Genomic DNA, 17,236 nt, shown 5'->3' on the forward strand with positions numbered 1-17,236 from the left:
GGGATTTACATCTGCACATACATGCTGATTATGAAAATTCACATCATGATCTCTTGGGAACCCTGCCTCATTGGTAAATAAAATCTTGAATCTGAACAGTGGATCTGCGGCACACTTCTCCAACAGCCATTGACAGAACCGCTGCCTGCAATGATGATCCTGTGGCCTTATGGCCTGAACGTGCTGTAGATAAATGGGTGCAGCAATTGTTCAAGAAGTAGAGGGCACAGGCTCCCAGGCTACGTCCATTTGCTAAACCATAGCAAAATATCATGTGCGCCATTCCCGATTAGTAGACTTCCATTCGTAATAAGTGCTGGAAGATAGAAAATGTAAATGTACTACACCATTTGTAAGTACAAACGGCGCAATCACAGTAAACACATAAGTGAATTCGTGTTTGGAAGAAGGTACCATAATACGTACGCAGGGTTGACAGTACTGTACAATAAGACACAGAAACACGACGAAAACTAACATAGCCAACACGAGGTCCACTGTGACAGAACGGTTCTAGGTGCTTCAGTCCGGGATGTTGGACAGCTTGCATTACATGTATACTATGCAGAGATCCGTCGAAGATCATACAGAAGAAAGCTCGGTAAGTACGAAATTTCTCTCTCTCTCTCTCTACCTCTCTCTCTCTCTCTCTCTCTCTCTGTGTGTGTGTGTGTGCGTGTGTCGCACGTACACCCACAGTCCATTTTACTTGTTTACGTGTAATATCGGACGAAACTGAGATCATTATGAGCTGAGACCATTACTTTGATTTATTACTGCAACACCTGTTGATGACGCAACAAAGGCTGTGTAGACAATTTATTTCTATTAGAAATTCAGGTTTATCGAGGAAATTCTAAATCACTCAAGCCAGAATAATATTTGTAGACGCCACTGCAACAGCTCAGGAACTAGTACTTTCATAGCAGGGCGGTGGGATTGTGTTCTTGTGTGCCCATAAATCGTTCGGATTACATCACATGGAGCAGAAAGTGTATCGACCAGCCGGCTGGTTTGTTATGGGCTCACAAGCTGCTTTTCAAGTTCAAAATGGTTCAAATGGCTCTCAGCACAATGGGACTTAACTGCTGAGGTCATCAGTCCTCTAGAATATTAGAACTACTTAAACCTAACTAACCTAAGGACATCACACACATCCATGCCCGAGGCAGGAGCTCTTCAAGTCCATTAGCGCGATCAGTAAGTTTGACATCACAGCACATCACGTCACATCACATCACATCACATCAGAACATTATGTTTACACGATATCTAATTCACCAAAGTTACCGCCATTAACAGTGTGCACAATTCAGACTTCATTTTTTGTTTATTCATCGAGAGTTGTGTCATTCTGTATAGTGCCTTACACTCTCAGCAAAAAGAAAAGAACAAGAGTGAAAACAATTTGTCACACACTTCTTCTTTCAGAGACTCTCTTTCAACTTAATGCAAAACCAATATAAAGAAGCTTTTTCTCTTTTCTGATAGCGTTATCATTAGCGATGAAGCATACACGTGTTTGAACGAGAATGGGGAAGGAAATCTGGCATAGCATTGTTCAAGGACTCATTTCATCATACACCTTAAGTGACACGGGGAACCAAGTAAACTATAATGCAGGATTACTGCATAGGGATTCTATCTCCACTAATCCAGAATACGAGTCCAGTGTCTTAACCATTGCGCTGCCTTAATGTAGCACTGTGGAAAGAAGTCTGACCAGGGAGAGAGAACGCACTTGTGTTTTTCGACATAGAAACGATGCGACTGTGCAGTGAGTGGAGATTGAATATACAATTTGTAACATTGTTTGGACTTGCTGAGTTACTAGCGAAAATTTAATATTCTCCTGTCACTGTCGGGAATGTGTGATTTACAAACAATTCTTCTAACTGAATACACTAAATTTTAGATTATAACCAGTGTGGTGGCATAGTGGCAGAGACATAGGAATCGCAGCCAGTCGGAAAAGGAGAATGTATCCGCTTTCTGCTATCCGGATTTAGGTTGTCCGTAATTACTTAGGGGAAATGCCCGTATAATTCCTTCGAAAATGACACGACCTATCTCTTTTAACATATTTCTCCAATCTGAAAAAAAAATGGCTCTGAGCACTATGGGACTCAACTGCTGTGGTCATAAGTCCCCTAGAACTTAGAACTATTTAAACCTAACTAACCTAAGGACATCACACACATCCATGCCCGAGGCAGGATTCGAACCTGCGACCGTAGCGGTCGTGCGGTTCCAGAATGTAGCGCCCTTAACCGCTCGGCCACTCCGGCCGGCGTCCAATCTGAGCAAAAACTTACTCCTCGTCGATAGAACACTAAACCATTGCGTTTCTTTCTCCTTATGTGACCAACTGTGTAGCAAACAGTAGCTGTGATGTGTCATACTGACTGGACTGTCTTTACTTATTGCTCTTAATACTTGAATTGCCCTGCGCTACCTTAACAGCTCCCGACACTAGTTCAGTTTGCAGCCACCGATAAAGATAAATCAGACGAATTACAGTAAGTTCAAACTGTTGTCCTAAGTTATTTACACTGAAGCGCCAAAGAAACTAGTATAGGCTGCGTATTCAAATACAACGATATGTAAACAGGCAGAATACAGCGCTGCGGTCGGCAACGGCTATATAAGACAAGTGTCTTGCGCCGTTAGGCTGGTTACTGCTCCTACAATGGCAGTTTGTCAAGAGGTTAGTGAGTTTGAACGTGCTTTTGTAGTCGCCGCACGGGCGGTGGGACACAGCATGTCCGAGGTAGCGATGAAGTGGGGATTTTCACGTACGACCATTTCACGAGTGTACCTTTAATATCAGGAATGCGGTAAAACATCAAATCTCCGACATCGCTGCGGCCGGAAAAAGATCCTATAAGAACGAGACCAACGGCGACTGAAGAGAATCATTCAACGTGACAGAAGTGCAACCCTTCCGCAAATTGCTGCAGACTTCAGTGATGTGCCACCAACAAGTGTTAGCGTGCTAACCTCTGAACGAAACATTATCGATATGGGCTTTCGGAGCCGAAGGCTCACTCGTGTACCCTTCATGACTGCATGACACAAAGCTTTACGCCTCGCCCGGGCCCGTCAACACCGACATTGGACTGTTGATGACTGGAAACATGTTGCCTGGTAGGGTGAGTCTCGTCTAAAATTCTATCGAGCAGATGGACGTGTACGGGTATGGAGAGAACCTCATGAATCCATGGGTCCTGCATGTCAGCAAAGGAGTGTTCAAGCTGGTGGAGGCTCTGTAATGGGGTGGCACGTGTGCACTAGGAATGATATGAGACCCCTGACACGTCTAGATACGACTCTGACAAATGACTCGTACGTAAGCATCCTGTTTGATCACCTTCATCCATTCATGTCCATTTTGCATTCCGACGGTCTTGGGCAATTCCAGCAGGACAATGCGACACCCCACTCGTCCAGAATTGCTACAGGCTGGCTCCAGGAACACTATCCTGAGCTTAAACAAGTTCACGGGGGCCGTACACGACATTAGGCAGGTGTACCAGTTTATTTGACTCTTCAGTATATTTTGGAATGCTCAAAAAGTGGAACTGAAGTTGGTCTGTCTTTATTTACGAAAACTACATTTTGCAGGAAAATTACTGCTACTTTAAGACAATAGGCCATGTCCTGATATTGTAGATGGGTGATCAACATCAATATTAAGATTCAGGAATTCAGGTAGGTTATTTCATTGTATTCCTTATTATTCCTGTTAATACCCTCGCGATACATCAGCCACTTGTTCTCCTATCGTTGCCCTTAGTCGTGTGGTTCACTTTACTTTTCATTCACGCTTTTAGTTATTAGTATTTATAACTTTGCAGCTAAATGCTCTTCCTGCTGCCACAGTTAACCTAACTGACGAAATCTATTAAAAAATGAAAAAAAAAGCTTCGCGAAGGCGGAAAGACGTTTGTGAGTCGTCTGAACTCTGTTGTGTGCTTTGCTGAATTTAACTGTTTGTTTATAATGTTTTATAGGGCGAAAACCAAGAGGCATTTGCCTCAATGATCTTCGTAAACTGCTAAAAAACAACATTGGCTCTCACGGGATCTCACGTTGCCCTTCTGAATGTTATCTTCACTTTCCGTTTGGCTCCGGATGGATTTGTATTTCACAAACAGAAGTGACACCCGGTTTGCCCACCGCACCCAAAGTCTCATCCCTGCAGTGCCTCCGTAACTGTCCCATTCGTTCCACAGACATAACTTAGAGTTTTCGATACTTTACTTCTGTCATATTTGTCGTAGTCCTGTATCGTTGTGTCCGACGCATCCGCTCAGTCACCCGTTCAGAATATCATACAGAATGGAACAGCAGGTGAAATGAATTAATCAGCGTCCATTCAATCTGGTAGCTCTACGAAACCTAATCATCAACGAACGGCTCAGCTGGATATGGCGTACGTGAGGAAATTTGAGGATTCTCTTATTCGCTGAATCGAAGACATTATCAGTGCTAGATGGTGTTACATGCTACAAGGGGTGTTCATAAGTAATGCTACACATTTTTTTTTGAAAGCAGGTTCGTTTTATTTACGATTGCAGTTTACCATAAGATTCCCCACCCTTCTGGCTACAAAACCCCACTTCCAATACAATATCCATCCAATGTGACGGCCTTATGCCACCTTACTGAGAGGGCCTGTATGCCCGCGTGGTACCACTCCACTGGTCGACGCCGAAGCCAACGTCTTGCTGAATCAATAAAGTCCCCATCATCCGCGGATTGCTTTCCGCTAAGTACATCCTTCATTGGGCCAGACAGATGTAAGTCCGAGGTGGGGAGATCCGGACTGTTGGGTGGATGAGGAAGGTTCTCAATTATGACAGATGCCTCGCTCAACGACTCACCGCGCTTTTGTTCACTGCGAGCACCCCGTAGACATTCTGCAAGTACCCACGAATATCTGCGATGCACTGGTTTTCCGCCAAAACAAACTCAACGACAGCTCTCTGCTTGGAACGCACTTCCGTTACAGACACCGTATAGCGCCGCCTCGTATCGGAACTTGTGAAACTACAGGGGCTGAAGTGAGAGTATTCCACGATGTCCCACAGAAAATTCCGTATTCTTTCAACCTAAACTGGCTGAGAAAGAAAACTCCTTCAATGACTTTTTGAACACCCCTCGTATTAGCGTGATGGCTATCGGGGTGACATTTGTCCGGTGTGTTGCTACCTTCCTTGGCCTCAGCATTAATATATTTACCTTCTTCGTTTCAATCATTGAATGAACACCAGAGATGAATCGTATAGCCTTTCAGAAAAGGAAGTGAAAGCCGAGAAGCGCGCAGACGCAGTCTCGGCAGACGGATTGCCTTTGTATTGATCGTCCACGCGGCATGCCATGTGTATCGCGATTTCTGACTCGCACACCTGCCGTTTGGCACGGTACATACTTTATAAACTTAAAAAATAGTTTTTACAACTTCAGTCACTTTTTACTAAAATCTCTTAGCACAACACATTTCAGCAGCATGCTACTATCGTTAGGTGCATTACACTTACATATGGTTGTAACGGTATAGTAGAATCTTTCCTCACTTGCTATGCTAAACTTAGATGCTTTATAATCGTGCTCCATTCGAGGGCTAATGTGCACTATAAAGTATTTCTTGCGGACTAATTAGTAACACATTCTGAGGATTCAGAGAGGACGAGGGGTCAAAGGAAAGATGCTGGTGTTTAGTGTCTCTTCGAAAGCAAGCAAGGTCATTACGGCAATTACATGCACTCAGTTAGAGAAATATGTGGGAAGTAATTACATTAATTCCCACCAAAGTAAAGTCTTATGTTAACCACAGAAAATTAAAGCGCCGAGAAGGGGATGGAAGTAAATGCAGATTGTCCACAATTAGGGCCCATATTTCTTTAATAAGCGAGGCACCTCGTTGTGTAACGCTTGGAAGTTGGAGTTTCACGTCTTGTCCACACACACACACACACACACACACACACACACACACACACACACACACACACACACACAGACACACACAAATACATAAATACAAGTAAGCGCAGAAGAAAACGTAGCTCAGTCCACGAAGCGTTGGGAATGGAATCGGTCCTGGCTCTGTAAAATGTAGGATGGAATTTGCCCTAAACGTCTGAGAGAAAATGGAAATCATAATGTCCGGGAAACGGTTAAAACCCTTCATTTCATCTACGTCTACATATCTACATATATACTCCGCTAGCTACCAAGCGGTATGTGGCGGAGGGCACAATTCACGCCAAAGTCATATTTCCCCCTCTCTGTTCCACTCGCGGATCGCGCGAGGGAAAAACGACTGTCTGAACGCCTCAGTACGAGCTCTAATTTCCCTTATCTTTCAATGGTGATCATTGCTCGATTTGAAAGTTGGTGGTAATAATATATGCTCTACATCCTCAGTGAATATCGGATTTCGGAATTTAGTGAGCAGCCCCTTCCGTTTAGCGCGCCGTCTATCTGTAAGTGTGTCCCACTTCAAACATTCTATGAGAATTGTAACACTCTCGCGCTGGCTAAATGTACCAGTCACGACTCTTGCCGCTCTTCTTTGGACCATCTCAATCTCTTGAATGAGACCCAACTGGTAAGGGTCTCATACAGGCGAACAATACTCTAAGACTGGGCAAACTAACGTATTCTAAGCAATTTCCTTTGTTGAAGGACTGCATAGCTTCAGGATTCTACCAATAAACCGCAATCTAGAGTTAGTCTTGCACGTTACTTCTGTAATCTGATCATTCCATTTGAGATCATTTCGAATAGTCTCACCCAGATACTTGACTGATGTTACCGCTTCCAAAGGCTGGGAATTTATTTTGTACTCGTACATCAATGGGGATTTTCTCCTTGTTATACGCAGTAGGTTACACTTACTAATATTGAGAGATGACTGCCAGTCATTACACCACCCATTTATTTTTTTGCAAATCCTCATTGATTTGTTCACAACTTTCATGTGATACTACTTTCCTGTAGACTACAGCATCATCGGCAAACAATCTAATGCCGCTGTCAATACCATCAACCAGATCGTTTACGTAAATCGTAAAAAGCAGAGGACCTATGACGCTGCCCTGGGGCACACCTGAAGTTACGCTTGTTTCTGTTGAAGTCACCCCATTCAGGACAACATACTGCTCTCTGTCTGTTAGAAAACTTTCTATCCTACCGCATATGTCATCGGATAGTCCTTAGCGCGCACTTTTTGGAGCAAGCGACAGTACGGAACTGAGTCGAACGCCTTTCGAAAGTCGAGAAATATGGCATCAAACTGGGAGCCGGTATCGAGAGTCTGTTGTATATCATGCACAAAGAGGGCCAACTGTGTCTCGCATGACCGCTGTTTCCTAAATCCGTGGTGGTTTCTGCAGATGCGCTTCTCAGAGTCTAGAAAGGTCATTATGTCTGAACACAAAATATGTTCCATTATTCTACAACAAATCGATGTCAGTAAAATTGGCCGGTAATTATGTGCACCCGATTTTCTCCCCTTTTTATAGATTGCTGTGACCTGGGCATTCTTCCAGTCCCGTGGAACTTTCCGCTGTTCCAATGGTCTCTGATAGATGATGGATGAGAATGGTGCTATATTTGTAGCATAGTCAACATATAGTCTTACGGGGATACCGTCTGGGCCAGATGCCTTCCTGGCGTCTAAGGATCTCAACTGTTTTACAATTCCAGATACACTAACACTATGCCAGCCATCCTTGCGTTTGTTCAATAATTTAAAGGGGGAATGGTGCTGCAATCCTCTACCGTAAACTGGTTTTTGAATGCTAGGTTTAGAATTTCGGCCTTCTATTTATCATCATCCGTTACATTACCTGTACTGTCAGCAATGGAAGGTATTGAACGTTCATAGATTTTACGTATGACCAAAATTTTTTGGGGTTATTTTTAGAGTATTCAGATAAAATATTGCTTTCAAATTCGTTAAAGCGTCTCTAACTGACCTTTTGACAGCTGCTTACATTTTGTATAATTTCTTTTGTCAGCCCGGCAGTAACCACATTTAAAACGACTGTGCAAAATTATCTGCTTTCTCAGCAACTTACGAATATGTTTGTTGTACCAAAGTGGATCCTTTCCCTCCCCTATATTTTTGCTAGGCACATACTTCTCTAGCACGTGGTGGACAATACCTTTACATTCCAACCAAAGATGCTCAATATCATCAGGACAAGAGCCCAGTGTCGCCACAACAGTGAAAAAATCTCTATCTACTACTGGCGTAATACATTTGCTGCAATTTAAGATGTTTGTAACTGTAATTTCTAGGTATTTGGTTGAATAATTATGCTTAATTAATAATTAGATGCTCATAACTTTTCTGTAATAAGGAGTCATTTTTTCCAGTTTGGGTGAAAAAGAGACAGACTTTTAGATTCACTGATGGTGTGCAGTGTTTACCATGTGGTAGACTTATGAGTTTGTCTATATTGGAAATTTCACCTAACTCAAGTTACAACTATCGTATACATTCCGGAATTACTTTTGAAGTCAGGTGTGCTTATCGACTTAATACTGACGACCTTAAAGCTTCATACATGCCTCTGAATGACTAAAAAACGACGTTGTGTCATATTATTGTTTACTGTATAATGTATATACAGCATGGAGGAGTGCTGTGTTATTTACAGTTAGTTTTTAATTTTTTCACATTAATTATGTACAATGACTATATTAGCATTTGACATGAACGGTTAGCTAACTAGTGTAGTAGAGAATTACTGCCATTAACAAAATAACGAATATATTAGATTGAATGTTTCGAAAGTAACATGGGAATTGTGCACACAACAAGTAATACCACATACTTTTCGCGCAGTTAATAGACTGACATATTGCAAAAACAATGGTCTGCAATCCCTCCACAGACATTATGCCACCTCGTTGAAAGTGTCCCCTGCAGAGTTGAAGCCGTCATAAAGTCGGAAGATAGACACACCCCATATTAATGTCCGGGTACTTTTGATTGATAGTGTACAGGGGAAGAAAAACTTGTGTTCGCGTAGGATTCCGTATTTGCACATGGATCAGCATTCAGCTGTAAGGACCAGATGAAGTGCATTTTCTTAACGGCGATCTTTTCCCAATTTTAATCAAACCTGCAATTCCCGTAACATTAAGGAAATAAGTTCCATGTGCTAGACCGAGAGACCTGGGGCAGTGGTTAAGTCACAGGACAAATGGCTCTGAGAACTATGGGACTAAACATCTGATGTCATCAGTCCCCTAGACTTCGAACTACTTAAACCTAACTAACTTAAGGACATCGCACACATCCATACCCGAGGCAGGATTCGAACCTGCGATCGTAGCAGCAGCGCGGTTCCGGACTGAAGCGCCTAGAACCGCTCGGCCATAACCTAAGCCACCGGACACTCATTCGGGAAGACCAGGGTTTTGATCTCGCTCCGGCCATCTAGATTTAGGTTTTACCTAATCAGATTAAGGCTGATGTGTGAATGATTTCTGTTGAAAGGCCATGATCGATTTCCTTCCATATGACTGACCCATCCGAGCTTCTTTCCGGCTGTAATTGCGTCATCACCCATTCGTTGTCAAACCCGAATTTTCGTTTCTTTCTTCTGGCTGCTAGCGCAGAAAACAGTGATAACTATGGTACCAGGGGTATTAATAATATCAAACGAGGTAGTTATATAGTAATCTTTTCTACGAACATATTGTGGATTCTATAGCAGAACAGGGCCTTCCGCATTAATTCATGTGCGACGTAGTTTTAAGGAAGCTGCAGTCAACTCATGTGCTTTTGCTTTCCTTGCCGGTTTCGTTCTAATAGTTGCTGATTTACTATATTTGCTTTCCCGTTATTCAGACAAGATAATTTGTAAGATCAGAATCTCTTAAAAATGTTTTCGTTAAATACGTTAGCCTCAGATAAATACAGAACCGTGTATTTGTTACCCATTTCTTCCAGCTTTACGCTACGGGGGGTGAACTATATTGCTTACCATAAGACAAGTAACAACTTCACTTTGAATCACTGAATCTACGTGTTTGTTATGGGTGTCAGTCTTTTCATATCAAAAGGTGCTACAAATAGGACAATATTTCCAAGATCTTGGATGTGATATAATTTGCGAGGAAAACAAAGACGATCAACACCCATCTGCGGAAAAAACGGTGGATTTAGTTGTTCATAATGAGACTGTTGGAAAAATCCTAAAATAGAACGGTACAAATTCAAAACTATTTAAATATAAGCTCAATGGGCAAATTATTACTCAGCCCTCAAAGGAGCACATCGTGGCATTGGAAGGCTGTAGATGGTTTAGAACTAGTACCAAGCAGTCACGTGACCCTACACCGGTGACGTCAGACATGGAAATGATGTGGTGTGAATGTGAATGTCGGTTGTATGGAATCGGTGTAGTAGGATGGTCGACGTGGAGAGGTCACAGAATCAAATCGTAATTGAACGTGTTCATGGCCGCACCGCCATAGAAGTTAACTGGTTTGCCGGTATATCAACAGAGATAGACCAACGGGTCTGCTAAAACCGCTGTACCAGTCACAGCCAAAGGGGACTATAGGTAATGGATAACAGGAGGCGGGTACTCCGCATAAGGTCATTGCTCACAGAGCCACATAAAGCTCCACCTCCTCAAAGTACCAAGCAACATAGAAAATGGGCAAGAGAGACTGGAGGCGGTTAGCGTGGTCCAACAAGTGGCGATGTTGCCTGCTTTCAAGTGATGCAAAACATCACCGACGGCCTAATGGGACGTTTAGCCCCCGGTATATTGATGGTATAGTTCAGCGAAGGGAATTGTGATGAATACGTTGCGGACTATTCAGTCTTACAAGATTAAAACAGCCGTGTTAATAGAGCTCCACGCATATGCCCCTGGTTTGTCTACCTCGTATTAAAACCTTGATTACCTGTGCAGCCTTCTTGATTTTTTTCTTTTAAAGTGGACCATTCCTGTTCAACATCTGTTGTGTAAACTGGGGTATTGCTAAGTCGTTCCAAAAGTGTGTCTTGCAAGGAAGAACGAATCGTTTCATTCTGGAGAACGTTGATGTTGAATTTCTCCTGGAAGGACTTAAAAAGAAGGATCGTTGTTTGCGATCGACAAGGATCCTCAGATGGCTAACCAGCAGTTTATGATCGGTCCAGCAATCATCGATGTTTCGAGTTGTTTTTTGTGGTCAGGACGACTTTCTACTCGTGTTGGAGAGTGCTGACATAGTCACTGAGATGCCAGTGTTTGGTGCGTGGATGAATCCATGTTCTTCAAATGGTTCAAATGGCTCTGAGCACTATGGGACTTAACTTCTGAGGTCATCAGTCCCCTAGAACTTAGAACTACTTAAACCTAACTAACCTAAGGACATCACACACATCCATGCCCGAGGCAGGATTCGAACCTGCGACCGTAGCAGTCGCGCGGTTCCGGACTGAAGCGTCTAGAACCGCTCGGCCCCACCGGCCGGCGTCCATGTTGTCCTATAAAGATTAGGTAAGCGGAAATGCATCTTGGTAATACAAAACCCATGCTCACCTCAGAGACCTAGAAGTAATAGCCCATTTGCAGTGCAGTTTCCGACACGTTGATTAACCATTGTTACCCCAAAAACGATTCCCTCTTCCCACTCGAGAACTGAAGTCGCCTAGTAACAAGAGTTTATTTGCGGTTGGTATCTTGACGAGAAGATTACTCGGGTGATGGGAGAACTGATCCTTTGTATCCTTCTCACCCCATAATGTGGGAGCGTAGGCAGAGACGAGAATGACAAAGCTGTCTCCAGAAATGGGAATTCGAAGAGTCACAACTATTTCATTGACACGAATAGGGGTTAATCAATGTTGTTTCACTATTTTTGTTTTTGGTGCAAATCCTACACCACGGGTACGTGGTTCTCCTGCAGCCTTGCCTTTCCAAAATATAGTCTACCCTGAGCTTGCCTCACTAAAGTGTCTTCACCTAATGGCCTGGTTTCATTTGAGGCAGCAACATCTACATCTAATCTAGCTAGCTCGTGGATGATAAAAGCTGTTCTTCTTTCTAGTCTGTTACCATTTAAATCCAGAAGAGTCCTGACATTCCATGTTCCATTAGTCATTATCATATTGTTCTTTCTTGGTTTACTTCTGCAAATTAGGAGTAACCTTCTGGGTGTGGGTTCCCAGCCAGGTACAAGTGAATCTACTGATGTTTAATCAGCCTTTTGTAGGACCTTGCCTATTCAGGGAGGGTAGCGGTTATCCTCAATAGGCCTGCCCAGTCGCAGATCCCCGAGTAGTCACATGAGTTCCCAGGAAGGCGACCATCACACACCTGCCGCTAGTATGCAGGTCCAGACTATTAGCTTTCAGCCTTACTCACGCCTGCTACCACCGTCTTTATCACATCGACACTGGCCTATAAGGAAGATGGGAGGAGAAACTGCCAATCGCGCGTCTTCGTTTAAGTGATATCTCAACTTAGGAGGAAGTAACCCGCTCACTATGATTCTGGAACAATTCATCGCGGCACGTGGGTATGAGACATGTGATTTCAGACACCAGAACTGCAGCGAAGTGCCGCGAGCTCTAGGACAGTAGAGGATCGCGTTTACAGCCAGTCCATGTGGTATGACCTCTTCCGCCTACGCGACCGACGGGAAACTCGGGTGTGAATTGTTCCTCTTCCCTCTGCTTCGCTGTTGGGTTCTAGGAAGTTAGGGAGAAACACTATGGAAAGGGATGCGGAAAGGGATGGGGAGTTGTGGGACATACTTTGTCTGATTCATCCGCTGAGACCTGTCCGGCTTGGGAGACCCGGCCAGTAGCTACGCTACCGCCAGCATAGCCCTCAGCTCGACATTAACACACAAGCCTCTCTGCCCACAAGGGCAGTGCTACGAATATGTGGTGTCCTCTGGAAAAGGAACGCGTACAGTATTGATGACAATCCCGCATCTTATCCTAAATAAAAGAGGTTCACCACTTACTTCGTTACAGGGAGGTTGCTATAATTCCAAATGAGATAACAACACTCCAGTATCAAAGTAAAAAACTCTTGCAGGGGGTGAGTATTGAGTGGGTTTGGGAAAATGCATTCAGCATGACTATGTTTGGTATGAAAAAGGGCAGCCACGTAATAATCTTCCAGTCTGCCTCTATATATAGGGTGGGCCAACGATCGTGACCGGGCCAAATATCTCACGAAATAAGCGTCAAACGAAAAAATTATAAAGAACGATACTTGTCTGGCTTGAAGGGGGAAACCGGATGGCGCTATGGTTGGCCCGCTAGATGGCGCTGCCATAGGTCAAACGGATATCAACTGCGTTTTTTTAAATAGGAAACCCCATTTTTATTACACATTCGCGTAGTACGTAAAGAAATATGAATGTTTTAGTTGGACCACTTTTTTCGCTTTGTGATAGATGGCGCTGTAATAGTCACAAACATATGGCTCACAACTTTAGACCAACAGTCGGTAACAGGTAGGTTTTTTAAATCAAAATACAGAACGTAGGTTCGTTTGAACATTTTATTTCGGTTGTTACAATGTGATACATGTACCTCTGTGAACTTATGATTTCTGAGAACGCATGCTGTTACAGCGTGATTACCTGTAAATAATACATTAATGCAATAAATGCTCAAAATGATGTCCGTCAACCTTAATGCATTTAGCAATACGAGTAACGACATTCCTCTCAACAACGAGAAGTTCGCCTTCCGTAATGTTCACACATACATTGACAATGCGCTGACGCATGTTGTCAGGCGTTGTCGGTGGATCACGACAGCAAATATCCTTCAACTATCCCCACAGCAAGAAATCCGGGGACGTCAGATCCGGTGAACGTGCGGGCCATGGTATGGTGCTTCGACGACCAATCACCTGTCGTGAATACCGCTTCAACCGCACGCGAGCTATGTGCCGTATATCCATCATGTTGGAAGTACATCACCGTTCTGTCATGCAGTGAAACATCTTGTAGTAGCATCGGTAGAACATTACGTAGTAAATCAGCATACATTGCACCATTTAGATTGCCGTCGATAAAATGGGGGTCAATTATCCTTCCTCCCATAATACCGCACCGTACATTAACCCGCCAAGGTCGCTGATGTTCCACTTGTCGCAGCCATCGTGGATTTTCCGTTGCCCAATAGTGCATATTATGCCGGTTTACGTTACCGCTGCTGGTAAATGACGCTTCGTCGCTAAATAAAACGCGTGCAAAAAATCTGTGAGCACTATGGGACCTAACTTCTGAGGTCATCAATCCCCTAGAACTTAGAACTACTTAAACCTAACTAACCTAAGGACATCACACACAGCCATGCCCGAAGCAGTATTCGAACCTGCGACTGTAGCGGTCGCGCGGTACCAGACTGTAGCGCCTAGAACCGCTCGGCCATCCCGGCCGGCAAAAAATCTGTCATCCTCCAGTAATTTCTCTTTTGCCCAGTGGCATAACTGTACACGACGTTCAAAGTCGTCGCCATGTAATTCCTGGTGCATAGAAATATGGTACGGGTGCAATCGATGTTGATGAAGCTTTCTTAACACCGACGTTTTTGAGATTCCCGATTCTCGCGCAATTTGTGTGCTACTGATGTGCGGATTAGCTGCGACAGCAATTAAAACACCTGCTTGGGCATCATCATTTATTGCAGGTCGTGGTTGACGTTTCACATGTGGCTGAACACTTCCTGTTTCCTTAAATAACGTAACTATCCGGCGAACGGTCCGGACACTTGGATGATATCGTTCAGGATACCGAGCAGCATACATAGCACAAGCCCGTTGGGCATTTTGATTACAATAGCCATACATCAACACAGTATCGACCTTTTCCGCAGTTGGTAAACGGTGCATTTTAACACGGGTAATGTATCACGAAGCAAACGGTACGTGATACCACGTATTTATACGTTTGTGACTACTATAGCGCCATCTATCACAAAGCGAAAAAAGTGGTCCAACTGAAACATTCATATTTCTTTACGTACTACAGGAAAATGTAATACAAAATGGGGATTCCTATTTTAAAAAACGCAGTTGATATACGTTTGACCTATGGCAGCGCCATCTAGCGGGCCAACCATAGCGCCATATGGATTCCCTCTTCAAGCTAGACGAGTTTCGTTCTCTGTAGTTTTTTCGTTTGATGCTTATTTCGTGAGATATTTGGCCCGGTCACTATCAATGGACCACCCTGCATATTCTGAAATTATTAACTGAAATGAAATATAAGAAAAGCATTACAACTGGCATATGCATTTGGAAGATTGTAGTACTTTTAACTGCAAAATTGTGACAGAAACTCTAAGTTAGAGCATTAAACAAATTTCGAGAAAAGAACGTGACATCGTTCGGTAAATATCACTTAATAAAAACAGAACAGTTCTTTTACTAGTAGTATCCTGTTACCGTACTTCATCGATGTAAAAAGAAGTAGCATGTTTAGAAAGTTCAGTGCCGCTTTATTATATCAGAACACGAAATACGGTATAATTTCCGCCAGCAAATGCACATAACTGATAGTGGTGAGGTATTTAAGCCTATTTAGAACGGTAAGACTAAATGGAAGAAGCTAAATTTGCGGCTGGGAGCACATTTGTAAAACAATAGTCTCACAAGAATGAAGATCATCCACAGTATTTGCCGTAATGCAAGTTAGTCTATGGCAAAAATGTATAGGATGAACAATTATGAACCAAAACAGTATTACTACTGCCCATTCTGAGGTTGGATGGGTCCTGATGGTGTTGCAGGCACGTGACGCAGTAATGAGAAAATATAAGCGGAAGAGAGGAATTGGCGATCATTATGGCAAAGATGCGGGCCACAAATGCGGGAATCAACTGATATAAGCGGTTTTGACTAAGGGCAAATTGTTGTGGCGCTGCGTGTGGAAACGATTACCTCTGAAACGTGAAGCTGGTCGGCTGTTTGCGTACTGCTGTCGTGAGCACCTAGGGAAAGTAGTTGAAGGATGGTGGAACAGCGCGTGGGCCGAATGCTACTGGACGTCCACGTCTCAGTACAAAACGTAGAGGTCGGAGTATCCCCCACTGTGCAATCCACCATCTGTGGCAGATATGACGTCATAGTACAATGCTGGTACAGGCACAAGTGTTTCGGAGCACACCGTTCAACGGCCGTAGTTGAACACGGAGCTCCACATCACACATCCCCTCCGTCACTTACGACTGCAGTGGGTACAGCATCACTGGGTTTGCATAGTGGATCAGTAGATATGTTTCGGCTGTCGAATGAGTTGCATTTCTTGTTACACCATATCGATCGTTGGGTCCTTACACGCCGTCAAAATGGTCAGTGGCTACTTGAAACTTGCATTGTGCCACAGATGCAGGCCGATGAGAGCAGAATTATGCCATGAGGTACACTGAGCTGGGATTCTGTGAGACATATGGCAGTACTCGAAGAGACCATGACAGCAGTGAACTACTTGAACATTACTGCGGACCACCTGCATCGCTTCATTCTTGAAGTCTCCCCCTACGCCCATTACATTATCCAGCAGGATAACTCTCCATGATACAAGGTCTAAGTCGTGCTGCAGTGGTTTGACGAACATGAGCGTGAACTCACATTGATATCTTAGTTACCAAATGCCCATCACCTGTATCTGTTGGAACACATATCGGGCGCCAGCTGCGTGCACACGAACCGTGGTCCCGTAATTTGCGAGAATTTAGAGACCTGTGAGTAGCCATCTGATGCCACATGCTTCTGGAAACCTAGTCCGCTGGTGTACTCTTGTATGTGTTTGAAAAGCGCACCAACACGCTATTAAACAAATAGTCAAAATGTTTTGGTTCATCGGTGTAAATTGCAACTATTAAAGTATAACTCAGACTAACAACTCAGATTAACCAGTTGTTGTTGTTGCGGTCTGCAGTCCAGATTCTGGTTTGATGCAACTCTCCATAGTACTCTATCCTGTGCAAGTTTCTTCATCTGAAAGTTCCTACTGAAAACTATATCCTTCTGAATCTCCTTAGTGTATTCATACCTTGTTCTCCCTCTACGAATTTTACCCTCCATGCTGCCCTCCAGTACTAAATTGGGGATCCCTTGATGCCTCAAACACGTCCTACCAACCGATCCCTTCTTCTAGTCAAGTTGTGCCACAAATTCCTCTTCTCCCCAATTCTATTCAGTATCTCCTCCTTAGCTACGTGATCTACCCATCTAATCTTCAG

The sequence above is a fragment of the Schistocerca serialis genome, chromosome 3 (genome assembly GCF_023864345.2).
Source record: "Schistocerca serialis cubense isolate TAMUIC-IGC-003099 chromosome 3, iqSchSeri2.2, whole genome shotgun sequence".
NCBI classification, from domain to species: Eukaryota; Metazoa; Arthropoda; class Insecta; order Orthoptera; family Acrididae; genus Schistocerca; species Schistocerca serialis.